The sequence below is a fragment of the Ascaphus truei genome, chromosome 10 (genome assembly GCF_040206685.1).
Source record: "Ascaphus truei isolate aAscTru1 chromosome 10, aAscTru1.hap1, whole genome shotgun sequence".
NCBI lineage: Eukaryota > Metazoa > Chordata > Amphibia > Anura > Ascaphidae > Ascaphus > Ascaphus truei.
Window position 1 is genome coordinate 60,890,135 of NC_134492.1, and position 14,728 is coordinate 60,904,862.

The following is a 14,728-nucleotide window of genomic DNA, read 5'->3' on the forward strand; positions in this document are numbered from 1 at the left end:
CTAGATCTGTCTCCGCGTCTCCCCTCATGAAATCCCTCTCCTGGCTTCCGATCAAATCCCGCATCTCACACTCCATTCTTCTCCTCACTTTTAAAGCTTTACACTCTTCTACCCCTCCTTACATCTCAGCCCTAATTTCTCGTTATGCACCATCCAGACCCTCGCGTTCTTCTCAAGGATGTCTTCTTTCTACCCCCTTTGTATCTAAATCCCTCTCCCGCCTTAAACCCTTTTCACTGACTGCCCCACACCTCTGGAATGCCCTTCCCCTCAGTACCCGACTAGCACCCTCTCTATCCACCTTTAAGACCCACCTTAAGACACACTTGCTTAAAGAAGCATATGAATAGCACTGTGGCTATTCTGAACACATGATACATAAAGCTTGGCCCCCTGCAGACCCACTTACCAGAACTCCCTCCTACTGTCTCTGTACGTTCTCCCTACCTACCAATTAGACTGTAAGCTCCTCAGGGCAGGGACTCCTCTTCCTTAATGTTACTTTAATGTCTAACGCACTTATTCCCATGATCTGTTATTTATATTATCTGTTATTTATTTGATTACCACGTGTATTACTACTGTGAAGCGCTATGTACATTAATGGCGCTATATAAATAAAGACATACAATACAATACAATACATGTCTGCAAGTAAAGTGAATAGTGAAATACAGGCTTCTTGCTGGGAGATTATATACCTAGAAGAAGGAGGGGCTGGTCTCCCACAAGCTGCCCAATAAGCAGTTGCAGGTGATTGGCTAAATAACAGGAACACAATCTGTTATAGGTTCTGCTGAGAAAAATCAGGAAGCAGTCGCATATTTCAATTTTGTCTGGTTATACCCACTACCAGCTTTACGTTGCATAGCCAGCATCCAACTTCGCACCGATGAGACCCAAAAGTTTGAAAAGGCTTTCTCTGAGTAGGGTAACTGGCTCTGCACTTCTGTAACCCAGGCTGTGCTGATAAAGCTGTGTGATGCGGCAGGCGTACGCTTACAAGGCTCCACGTAAAAAAACGGATGGGAAATCAAGAGTGACACACTGTGACCGCACATTAGCATATCATTACCCAGAATCCCTGGCTGCAGGGGAAGCAGTGTATGCTAAGAGATAACGGGGAAGGGCAGCGTGGCAGACCTGTCTGAGACGTTGGACTGATCTCACGCGTGGGATTGTTATTTGCGGTTACACAAAATAGGAATAAACCCACGCGAAGCCTTTGTTCAATGATCTCAGGGTGGTGCTTATCTGGGTTGGAAAAATGTAAGCGTAGCAAACAAGGAGAGAACCCCGTGTCTAGCTCTCACTCCCTACAGTCTGAACTACACATTACACATGGCCGTCTCCTGCGCTCTGTCCATAACTGTCTCCTCTCCAGCCCTTTCATCTCTGCTCTCTCTTGCCTTAAACCTTTTCCCCCTCACTGCCCCTTACCTGTGGGACTCCCTCACACTCAGTATGCGCCGAGCACCTTCTCTCCCTCACTGCCCCTTACCTGTGGGACTCCCTCACACTCAGTATACACCAAGCACCTTCTCTCCCTCACTGCCCCTTACCTGTGGGACTCCCTCACACTCAGTATGCGCCGAGCACCTTCTCTCCCTCACTGCCCCTTACCTGTGGGACTCCCTCACACTCAGTATACACCAAGCACCTTCTCTCCCTCACTGCCCCTTACCTGTGGGACTCCCTCACACTCAGTATACACCAAGCACCTTCTCTCCCTCACTGCCCCTTACCTGTGCGACTCCCTCACACTCAGTATACACCGAGCACCTTCTCTCCCCACTGCCCCTTACCTGTGCGACTCCCTCACACTCAGTATACACCGAGCACCTTCTCTCCCTCACTGCCCCTTACCTGTGCGACTCCCTCACACTCAGTATACACCGAGCACCTTCTCTCCTCACCTTCAAGACAAACCTGAAAACCCACCTCCTGAATGAAGGATTTCAATAGCCTGGACACTTGGCTACTGTCCCACACGCAGTCTCTCCTACTAACCATTGTGGCCAAGTCCTGCCATCTACTGCACTTACCCACAATAAAGGCCAGGCACTGCCATCTACTGCACTTACCCACCATAAAGGCCAGGCACTGCCATCTACTGCACTTACCCACCATAAAGGCCAGGCACTGCCATCTACTGCACTTACCCACAATAAAGGCCAGGCACTGCCATCTACTGCACTTGACCACCATAAAGGCCAGGCACTGCCATCTACTGCACTTACCCACCATCAAGGCCAGCCAATGCCGGTCACAAGCCTGAAGGAAAAATGGGCAGTGTTGGTTCCCGTGGTGACAGAACTGGAAAATTAGCCAAGAACCCAATGGTTCCCAATTACAGAGTGTGGAAACACTAGAGGACGTACTGAACATCCTGCCGCTGGCCTCTACAGTGCATCGCTCCCTATGTTGCAGAAGATGAAGCGAGGTCGTTTATGGAGAATACTTACCCACCATCAAGACTAGGCACTGCCATCTACGCACCTACCACCATCCAGGCCAGGCATTGCCATTTACTGCACTTACCACCATCAAGGCCAGACATTGCCATCTACTGCACTTACCCACCATCAAGGCCAGGCACTGCCATCTACTGCACCTACAACCATCAAGGCCAGACACTGCCAACTGCTGCACCTACCACCATCAAGGCCAGACTCTGCCAACTGCTGCACCTATCCACCATCAAGACCAGACTCTGCCAACTACTGCACCTATCCACCATCAAGGCCAGACTCTGCCAACTACTGCACCTACCACCATCAAGACCAGACACTGCCATCGTCTGCATTTTCCCACCATCAAGACCAGACACTGCCATCGTCTGCATTTCCCCACCATCAAGGCCAGACACTGCCATCTACTGCCCTTATTCCCTCTCCTGCTGCCTTTCTAATTCTCCCAACATAGCACTTAGAGTGTAAGCTCCCCGGGGCAGGGATTTCCTTTGCTGCGCTTATTGTGTTAGAATTCCCGGCACTGTATTTTCTCTCTTGTAAAGCGCTGAGTAAACTGCGGTCGGCGCTCTATAAATAAAGCTATACATACATAATAAAAACTAACTTTTATGTACATCATTTTAAAAGGGGAATAGTGTGAAGGCTCAAAAACCAAGGATGCCAAATTTATAATATAAAGGATAAAACAGGACTGGTGAGAGGTTCAGCTAGGAACGCACAGCTCTCAATGCATGAGCTGTACACTCCCTCCTATGTACCAGTCATGGATAAATACATCTCTTACATCACTGATCAAACCCCTAAATCAAGGGCTCTCAACTCCAGTCCTCAAGACCCCCCAACAGGTCAGGTTTTTAGGATATCTCTGCTTCAGCATAGGTGACTCAATCAGTGGCTCAGTGGAAGACCGAGCCACTGATTGAGCCACCTGTGCTGAAGCAGGGACTGATTGAGCCACCTGTACTGAAGCTGGGACTGACTAAGGCTGCGGTCCCAGTCACTGCCACAGCGCACGGCTCGGCGTGAGCTGTGCTATCAAGCCCCGCCCCCCCAGTCCGGCCGGTCCCAGTCCCTACCGCTGGGGAAAGGTGCGCGACAGGTTTTCAGGGAGTCAGGGGAATTTCACCTCGACATCTGCGACGGGGGCGTGGCCACGCCCCCACCGGCGGCTCAGCCAATAAGGGCAAACCAGCCGCGGGACGTCATGGCCACACCCCCGCAAACCCACAGCCACGCCCCCTCCCGTCGTAAACCTTCCCTCTCCCCCCAGACCGCAGATCGCGGTGTAGCGCTGTGCACGCGCCGCCCCCCCCGCCGGGCACGCGTGCCACAGTGAAGACTGGGGACTCAGCCTAAGCCACCTGTGCTGAAGCTGGGATATCCTGAAAACCTGACCTGTTGGGGGGGGGGAGGGGCGGGGGCTTGAGGACTGGAGTTGAACACCCCTGCCCTAAATGATCAAAGGGTATACTGTATAGTGTATCAACGTTCAAAAAAAGGAAACCCCTTAACTATTAGGTCCAATGACAGGTGCAAAAAGAAGCCAACCGTAATCATGGGCGTCTCAGTAATCAGCGGTAGATTGGTTCAGTGGAATCCCGGCTTAAAGGGACAATAGTGAAGAAGTGCCCGGGCGCTACATCAATGGAATTACCGATACCCTCCATCACCCCCTAACGTGTGCTCCCCCTTCTTTTTCTGTTTCCAAAGCCCTTAAAGGGTCGAGCCCTTTCCCAGAGAATTTAACAGGCTTTTTTTTATTTATTACAGAGATTCCCAACAAGCTCTGATAAACTCCAAACATTACCACATACATTTTTTATATATATATATATATATATATATATATATATATATATATATATATATATATATATATATATATATATATATATATATATAGTGAGAGAGAAAAAAGGCCCTAAATAAAGCACTCTAGTATATGTATCAGTACAAATCACATAAGGTTTATTAATGTATTGTCACAGAACAAAAATGGTTAAAACAAAGCACAGAAATGTTTAAAATACAGCATGGATCCCCTGTACATTACAAGGCTAAACAATTCCCTCAAAGAAAATGCCCAGGATACACTCAGATAGTATTCTGAAACACCTGACAAAATAAACCTGGTGTGACACCCAACAGACTAAATAGTCACAGCTAAGGCTATGTAATCATCTGCAAAGATCAGAGTCACAGCTAAGGCTATGTAATCATCTGCAAAGAAGTCTAATATGCCTACTAGCCCCTGCAATATAGAGTTTGTCTGAAGCGACAATAAGTGGCAGGTAAGTGACAGCAGAGATACACAGATTAAAGCCTAAGACTATTTATTAATAACCCTGTGACAATACATTAATAAACCTTATGTGATTTGTACTGATACATATACTAGAGTGCTTTATTTAGGGCCTTTTTTCTCTCTCACTATCTATTACACTGCCCTTATAGCACCACCGACAACTCACTGTAGTTTGAAATTTTCCAGTGTCGGTATTTAGTTGTGTTTACATGTCTTGTGGATGCGGGGTCCTCTCTTTTTCTCTTGCATATATATATATATGTAGCGGTCATGTAAAATGGCTACAGTCATCTCTCCTGCTGACAGTAAGGCCTGGTAAGTTGTGGGCATGCCAGCAGTAATTATGGAGGTTTGCCCTCACACCCTGGTGGGGTGCCCTGTGTATGGATGGGAGTAGTCACATGCTCTGACTCCATGGTTAGTGATGTCAGAGGTGTGTCAGCTTCCAGAGTGTACATAAGGCACAGCACTGAGTCTAAAGTTAGATCTGCGTCCAGTTCTGGCAGGAGTTCAAGTTCTAGTACTAGCCTGAGTTAATAAGAGTTCTAGTTATGTTATAGTAACTGAAGAGGAGACTGTGTCCAGGGACCTGGCACAGGGCAGTGATCCCTGCGGGGATAGGGAATCCCTATCTAAGGAGAGATACACCTTTTAAAGGGAGGCACTGACTGGACATGAGTGGCTAAGAATCTACTGCGAGGGGCAGCTAGCCCACTCAGGCAATAAAGATTTTTCTCAATCACAAACCCTCTCGTGTACATGTGTGGAGTGAATGTACAGAGAGGAGCACCACGGAGGAGTTCCTCGCCAGGACCATCCCCAAGTGACCGAAGGGACCCTGATGAGGTGGAGGCGCTGCACTGGAACTAGGTGAGACTCAGCACACTACCTCAGCTGCCTGTCTGGACGGGTCCTCCCCACACACCATCATGCGGGAGACTCAGGAGTCCTGTTGCCAACAGGTGCACCACCAGACACTACCACACTGTAATGGGGGCCGGTTAGACCACAGGGGCCAATGTGAGATTGGGTGGGGGCCGGCCGGTTCACAAAAACCGTTACATATATATATATGTACAGTATATAAGTGTCCAAAGGAGTGCTAGTGGGCGTGGCTAAATGTATGCAACAAAAAACAGACAAAGATGCCCAAAGCTACTTCAAATGTGACAAAAATAATACACAGTGCAATACCTATATATTCTCTTGTAAAAGGGTAATTTAGTTTAACCCTTTGGCCAAAGCGTCTTAAGCCTGTTGCCACTTTCTTTTACACCAATCTAACTGTGCTAGAAGCAAAGATTTGTCTGCTTGGGGGGGAGGGGAGTGCCAATTAATTACTAACTGAATTTCTTCTGTCTCTGAATGGGGGAGTGTTTGCAAATCAAGTGTTTTATTTTTCCTTATCCCACCCTGTCCTTGTCCAAGGGCCAATAAAGACAAGGGGAGGGAGAAAGAGGGGAAGTCACCCCACTCCCGACTCTCAGCTCACCGGGTTTACATAATAACTTTACAAAATGAATTAAAAATACCTGTAGGTGTCAGTACACTTTGGCCTGTAGGAGGGACTGACCCCTTAACCCTGTCACTGCCATTAGTACACTTTGTCCCTAGGAGGTTCTGGCCCTTTAACCCTGTCACTGCCATTAGTACACTTTGGCCTGTAGGAGGGACTGACCCCTTAACCCTGTCACTGCCATTAGTACACTTTGCCCTAGGAGGGACTGACCCCTTAACCCTGTCACTGCCATTAGTACACTTTGTCCCTAGGAGGTTCTGGCCCTTTAACCCTGTCACTGCCATTAGTACACTTTGGCCTGTACGAGGGACTGACCCCTTAACCCTGTCACTGCCATTAGTACACTTTGTCCCTATGAGGTTCTGGCCCTTTAACCCTGTCACTGCCATTAGTACACTTTGGCCTGTAGGAGGGACTGACCCCTTAACCCTGTCACTGCCATTAGTACACTTTGCCCTAGGAGGGACTGACCCCTTAACCCTGTCACTGCCATTAGTACACTTTGTCCCTAGGAGGTTCTGGCCCTTTAACCCTGTCACTGCCATTAGTACACTTTGGCCTGTAGGAGGGACTGACCCCTTAACCCTGTCACTGCCATTAGTACACTTTGTCCCTAGGAGGTTCTGGCCCTTTAACCCTGTCAATGCCATTAGTACACTTTGGCCTGTAGAAGGGACTGACCCCTTAACCATGTCACTGCCATTAGTACACTTTGCCCCTAGGAGGGACTGACACCTTAACCCTGTCACTGCCATTAGTACACTTTGCCTCTAGGAGGGACTGACCCCTTAACCCTGTCACTGCCATTAGTACACTTTGCCTCTAGGAGGGACTGACCCCTTAACCATGTCACTGCCATTAGTACACTTTGCCTCTAGGAGGGACTGACCCCTTAACCATGTCACTGCCATTAGTACACTATGGCCCTAGGAGGGACTGACCCCTTAACCATGTCACTGCCATTAGTACACTTTGCCTCTAGGAGGGACTGACCCCTTAACCATGTCACTGCCATTAGTACACTATGGCCCTAGGAGGGACTGACCCCTTAACCATGTCACTGCCATTAGTACAGTTTGGGATGTAAATTTGGCTGCCCAGATCACTGCATCATTGGAATCACTGCAGCTTTCTCAGATCTGATCGCTTCAGTAACCCCCAATAAATTGTATATCTGAATAAAAAAATCCTAACCATGAATATTCCTAACTTGCACTGACCAGGGCTGAGCTACGAAACAGTTGGTGGCCATCTTTAATATGCCCCCGGAGGAAATGTTATATTCTCCCAAACAGAATGATTTCCCCGCGGGGGGAGATGACTAATTCAGCTCGTTCTAAACGTTTTGTCTTGCCGTGGGACAGCCCCTGGTTAATCCTCTAACCAACAGGCTCCCGATTGTATATTTCCGAGGACTGAGCCATGCAGTGTCTGTGCCTGCGCCGCACTCAATACGCCCATTGTTGTCACAGATGTCTGCTGACCAGAGGAACAGCCACGTTGAGGGCGGTGAGATGTAGGAGAAAAGGTTATAGCCGAAAGGCCTATGTAACTCACGGCCCTACAGAGTCTATAGAAGGGTCGGCGGTCTCTGGTCCTCAAGGGCCCAAACAGGTCAGGTTTTCAGGATATCCCTGCGTCAGCAGAGGTGCAGTCGAAGACTGAGCCACCTGTGCTGAAGCTGGGACTGATGGAGCCACCTGTGCTGAAGCAGGGATATCCTGGAAACCTGACCAGTTGGTGGCCCTTGAGGACCAGAGACGGCCACTCCTGGTCTATAGGAACATGAGTTCCATAGGTGTTGTTTGTTACCCATTCATGAATACAATTAGTATAGTTGCGTGTGTGTGTATGTTATACTGTACAGGGGTATCTGCATACTGTACACACAGTATGTCACGTATCCGCATGTGTCTGTATTCTATGCAGCAGCAGTGTATTTGCCTAGCGTAACTGTGTTAAATAATAATAATTATAATCTGGGAAATGATTTTCCTGGAGAGCCACAAAGACAGCGGTGGCCATATTTGTAACAGTACCGGGAAAAACAGTTTCACGGCAGTGTATACAGTGTATATATTTACATTACATTCAGCGTGTATCTGCATTGTATGGGTTGCAATGTGCATATATATTATATTTACACCCCGCTAATTGGTTCTGTGTGACACGCAGAACACGCTATCGTTTTTATTACATGTAAAAAAAAAAAACCCCCTTTCAAATCTAGATTCACTGGCTGGGATTTTAAAATGGCTGCCACCGCGCGCACATGTTCAAAAAGACAAGAGCTCTCATTTCGGGTGACAAATCAATAAACGACAGGGAATAAAATAGCTGATCACAGTGTGTATTGAAAGTAGGAGTGTGGGACTGCTGCTCTGACAGAGCGTGAACGAGCGTGAATGGCCACTGCACCTGGCCTGCAAAAAAAAGAAATAGGTCAGAGGTCAAGCCAAGGCATTAAAAGCATTGAATAAACATTCTTTTCTCTGGCAGACCCGGCAGGGGGTCACCTTACTCTCTGGGCCAACCCGTCTTTTATTCGGGGATTACCCAGGATGCACCCAAATCAGCAGTAGTGTTTATAGGGGACAGGCCCTGGGGTAGCGGGGGGTGAATAAGCATTTTTAACATCACTTCTCCGTGACAATCGTCTCCTTAGGAAGTTTTAATTCCGCCTTGTGTCACTGTTTGACTTAGTTTGTGTCGGTGTGAAAGTGAGTGTGTTTCACTTTTCTCCGGGGAACACGGAAGTCCGCTTCTGTTTCTCTGCCGGACGGATGACAGCTTCATCGTTATTTTGCAGACAAAGAACAGATCAAAATGCTTGGTATCTTTATGTAGCCCTCTGTCCCCCTAGGGTAAGGAGTCTACGGGTGCTGGCTTTACCTGTTGGCTCGCAGAGATCCCGAACCTCCGCCGCGGGGAGCACGGGGTGATACAGCAATACAACTTGGTACTGCGCCTCCACCTGGGAGGGATCCCAACGCAGTGGGAGGAGCCCCTCACAGGAACCACCACACTGATACACACAGTATGTGATAAGAAGAACCTTTTACTGCAGAACATATAATAACCAGTGATAGCCGGATAATAACCCTACTGGTTACAGCTACCCCTTCACCTCGCAGGGCCTTACCCCACCGCAGTGTAACCCACACCGTGTCCACCGTACCAGAGGGGCACTCGGGCACCCAACCAACCTGGTGTCCACAAGGATAACAGCCCAACCCTTGTATGTGGTCAGCGCTGCCACTATGGTGTACAGTATGTACTCTGTTGGTGCACTTCTGATATAGGTACCTGCCGGGTGCTCCAGCCCCCGGGAGTGCCGACTGAGGAACAATGGGATCCGCCGATCCAGCGATGGTCCCCCGTGACGAGTCCGCCTCCGCGTGGGGGGAGGGGGGTATCCTCCTATAGGGTGAGGAAGGATGCCCCTCCTATAGGGTGAGGAAGTATGCCCCTCCTATAGGGGGAGGAAGGAGACCTCTCCTATAGGGTACCGAGAATGTCCCTCCTATAGGGTGAGAAATGATGCCCATCCTATAGGGGGAGGAAGGATGCGCCTCCTATAGGGGGAGGAAGAGACCCCCTCCTACAGGGGGAGGAAGGATGCGCCTCCTATAGGGTAAGGAAGGACACCCTTCCTATAGGGCGTGGAAGGACGCGCCTTCTATAGGGGGACCACATTGTCAAAAGGAGAGACTGGGACACATAAAAAAAATGATTTCTAAAACAAATGACAACTTAAAAATAAATTTGTATTATTATAGTCTTTGTCTAATAGCGTCTCCAATTAGGATGCATTACTGATTTATTTCAGTTTTCTAATAAAACATAAACTCTCCTCTCCCCCCCCCCTTCATTCTCTCTCACCCGATTCTGCTTTTCCCCCTTCTCTCCCTCCCTCCTCCCTCTCCCCATCTCTCTCCCTCCTCCCTCTCCCCTCCCTCTTCCCCCCCTCTCTCCCTCTTCCCCCCTCTCCCTCCCACTTCCCCCCTCTCTCTTCCCCCCTCTCCCCCCCCACCCCGCACCACACCCCACCCAAAACTAAAAGCCGAGACATTTGACCGATTTTGAGAAGATGGTGGGGTCCCAGCCTGAAGCCAGCACGCGTTTCTCAGCCAGGTTAGGACATTGTGCGTTAATAAGCGTGGCCAGTACGCAGCCCGAATGCGAGCAGGGAACGGAACCAGCGAGAATGAATGATTTTCACCTGAAATAACCCGATGAAACGATGTCCCTAACGGAGGCGGGATCTCACTCGCCAGTAACATGCTCACACAGCTCGTAAAGACCCTTTCCAAACACCGTGACAGCTTCTGCGGAGCTGGACTTTCTCACTTCTCTCCCTCAGAGCGCATGCGGGCGCCAAGGTTATTCCTGAAAACTCGGGCGCCAGGGCAGCCGGGAACTGTGCCCTCTGCCCCCTCCCGGGGGTTGTAGAAAAGGGGCAGAGGACGGGACAGGGAAAAGGGGAGACATGGGGAGAGAAAGGGACAGAGAGAGAAGGGAGAGGGGACAGAGAGAAGGGAGATAGGGGACAGAGAGAAGGGGCAGGGGGACGACAGAGAGAAGGGAATAGGGGACAGAGATAAGGGTCACAAGGGGACAGAGAGAGAGAAGGGGCCGGGGGGACAGAGAGAGAGAAGGGTCAGGGGGGACAGAGAGAGGAGGGGGAGAGGGGACAGAGAGAGATGTGGGAGACGGGACAGAGAGAGAAGGGACTGGGGGAGACAGAGAGAGAAGGGGGAGAGGGGTAGAGGGGACAGAGAGAGAAGGGGGAGAGGGGTAAAGGGGACAGAGAGAAAAGGGGGAGAGGGGTAAAGGGGACAAAGAGAGAAGGGCAGGAGGGGCAGAGAGAGAAGGGGGCGGGTGACAGAGAGAGGGGGCAGGGGGGGCAGAGAGAAAGGGGCAAGGGGGACAGAGAGAGAGAAGGGGCCATGGGGACAGAGAGAGAGAAGGGGCAGGGGGGACAGAGAGAGAAGTGGGAGAAGGGATAGAGAGGGGAGGGGGGACAGAGAAAAGGGGGGAGGGAGGGCAGAGAGAGAAGGGGGAGAGGGGACAGAGGGAGAAGGGGACAGGGGGCCAGAGATAGAGAAGGTGCAGGGGGGGACAGAGAGAGAAGGGGGAGAAGGCACAGAGAGGGGAGGGGGGACAGAGAGAGAGAGAAGGGTCAGAGGGGATAGAGAGAGAGAAGGGACAGAGAGAGAAGGGGCAGGGGGACAGAGAGAAGGGGGAGAGGGGACAGAGAGAGAAAGAGAAGGGGGAGAGAGGGCAGAGAGAGAGAGAAGGGGGAGAGGAGAGAATGAAGGGGCAGGGGGGGGCAGAGAGAGAAGGGGGAGAAGGGACACAGAGGGGAGAGCTGACAGAGAAGAAGGGGCCAGGGGGGACAGAGAGAGAAGGTGCAGGGGGGGACGAAGAGGGAGAAGGGACAGAGAGGGGAGGGGGGCAGAGAGAGAGAAGGGGCATGGGGGATAGAGAGAGAAGGGACAGAGGGGCAGAGAGAAGGGGGACAGAGAGAGGGGGATGGGCAGAGGGAGAAGGGACGGGGACAGAGAGAGAAGGGGGAGGGGTTAAGAGAAGGGAGAGAGAGAGGAGGGGGGACAGAGAGAGAGAAGGGGGAGAAGGGACAGAGAGAGGAGGGGGGACAGAGAGAGAAGGGGGAGAAGGGACAGAGAGAGGAGGAGAGAAGGGACAGAGAGAGAAGGGGCAGGGGGATAGAGAGATAATAGGGGGAGAAGGGACAGAGGGGCAGAGATAGTAGGGGGAGAAGGGACAGGGGGGCAGAGAGAGAAGGGGGAGAAGGGACAGAGAGGGGAGAGGGGACAGAGAAGAAGGGGCCAGGGGGACAGAGAGAGAGAAGGGGAAGGGGGATACAGAGAGAGAGAAAGGAGAAGGGGGAGAGGGGACAGAGAGAGAGAGGAGAGGGGACAGAGAGAGAGAAGGGGGAGAGGGGACAGAGAGAGATGTGGGAGAAGGGACAGAGAGAGAAGGGGCAGGGTGGATACAGAGAGGGATAGAGAAAGGAGAAGGGACACAGAGAGAAGGGGCAGGGGGGCAGAGAGAGAAGGGGCAGGGGGACAGAGAGATAGTAGGGGGAGAAGGGAAAGAGAGGGAAGGGGAGAAGGGAGAGAGAGAAAGGGGAGAAGAGACAGAGAGAGAAGGGGCAGGGGGGACAGAGATAGAGAAGGGGGGGAGAGAAGGGACAGAGAGAGAGAGAAGGGGAGAAGGGACAGAGAGAGAAGGGGAGAAGGGACAAAGAGAGAAGGGGGAGTGGGGGAGAGAGACTAAGAAGGGGGAACAGAGAGAGAAGGGGAAGAGAGGACAGAGAGAGAGAGGGGGCAGAGAGAGAGAGAGAGATGGGGAGAAGGGACAGAGAGAGAAGGGGAGAAGGGACAGAGATTATCCTGGAACCAGGGTCACGAATGATGTACAGCAAGCATGTCAAACTCAAAGGCTAACACGGGCCAAACAAGGTTTAAGTTTAGGTTGGCCGCAAAAAAACAAAAACTTCAATTTTCATAGAAACTTAGGTTTATTTCGAAAAGTACAGTATAAAAAAAAAACGATAAAATTAATGTTTTTTTCCTGACACTTAGCATCTCTGACTCTCTCTCTCCCTCTCCGACTCTCTCCCTCTCTCTAACTGACTCCCTCCCTCCCTCTCTCTGACTGACTCCCTCCCTCTCTCTGACTCTCTCTCTCTGACTGACTCCCTCCCTCCCTCTCTCTGACTGACTCCCTCCCTCCCTCTCTCTGACTGACTCCCTCCCTCTCTCTGACTGACTCTCTCTCTCTCTTTCTGGCTGACTCTCTCTCTCTGGCTGACTCTCTCTCTGGCTGACTCTCTCTCTCTCTGGCTGACTCTCTCTCTCTGGCTGACTCTCTCTCTCTCTGGCTGACTCTCTCTCTCTCTGGCTGACTCTCTCTCTCTCTGGCTGACTCTCTCTCTCTCTGGCTGACTCTCTCTCTCTGGCTGACTCTCTCTCTCTCTGGCTGACTCTCTCTCTCTGGCTGACTCTCTCTCTCTCTCTCTGGCTGACTCTCTCTCTCCGACTGACTGACACTCTCCCTGACTGACTGACACTCTCCCTGACTGACTCCTCTCTGACTCTCTCCCTCTCCCAGACACAATCTCTCTCTCAGACACACTCTTTTTCTCTCTCTCTCAGACACACTCTCTCTCTCTGACACACTCTCTCTCTCTCAGACACACTCTCTCTCTCTCAGACACACTCTCTCTCTCAGACACACTCTCTCTCAGACACACTCTCTCTCTCAGACACTCTCTCTCCCAGACACACTCTCTCTCAGACACACTCTCTCTGACACACTCTCTCTCTCAGACACACTCTCTCTCTCAGACACACTCTCTCTCAGACACACTCTCTCTCAGACAGACACACACTCAGACACACACCCTCAGACACTCACATACACAGACACTCACACACTCAGACACACACACACAGACACACAGACACTCACATACACAGACACTCACACAGACACACACTCTTTATTAATATCCCCTTCCTTTGCCAGAGATGGGCCAGCACTACCCACAGTGATGCATGCAAGGAAGACTCATCAAAGGGAATGAGACAAATGACAATTAGCCCAACCAATATATTAAGAACACAGATGTTGTGTATAAAGTTGAAGAAAAAAATTGACTGATTCTCTCCCTCCCAAGCCCACGTGTGCAGCCGGGAGCGCTGACAACGCGATACATGGCTTTGAAGGCGGGCGGTGGTGTTAGCAGATGGGAGAGCTCGCGGCACACTTAGCGTGTTGCTGATTGGCCTGTGCTGTGACGAGAGTGATACGGGGGGGAGGGCCCGCTTGCTGCGGGCCAAAAAAAAATTCTGGCAGCGTGCCAACACGCGCCAGCCAATCAGGCGAGGGAGAGGTTTTTTTTTGTTCCCCTTTGCAGAGAGCGCAGTGCGCGCATTGCCTGGCACATCGCGAGCTGGGCCGCAAAAATAATCGTTGTGGGCGAGTTTGACATGCTTGATGTACAGTATGAATAATTCCAGTTAGCTTAACTCATACCTTCCCTCTTCCAAAGCACAACAAGTCCTTTTGTCTTTCTTAGTTTTATTGAGGGAAAATCACAGGAAGAAAGGTGCTTGCAGATGTATTTTGGGTAGAGAGCGCTTCTCTGTCTGAAGTGCAGTGTATCAAGGAAGAGGCAGTGTAAAACAGAAAGGCCTTGCTGGGGCAAATAGCAGGCAGGTACTCACTCAGAGTCCAGGGTGAAAAGGAAGTGAGGAGCAAGGGTCACACTAGAAGTGAAGTGAGACTATACTAACTGTCAGCAAGGACAGGGGGGTAGGAATAGCCCACTCTCTGCTAGGAGAATAGGAGATTGCAGACAACCAGCACTGACTAGGGTGGTGTAAACAACATGTAACAATA

At 50.6% G+C, this 14,728-nt stretch overlaps 1 long non-coding RNA gene across 1 annotated transcript in view; it reads right to left on the reverse strand.

Moving 5' to 3' along the window:
• The window catches only part of LOC142503997 (uncharacterized), a 58,792-nt gene that overhangs the window by 31,090 nt on the left and 12,974 nt on the right, over positions 1-14,728 (reverse strand). The gene's annotated exons all lie outside the window — the stretch shown is intronic.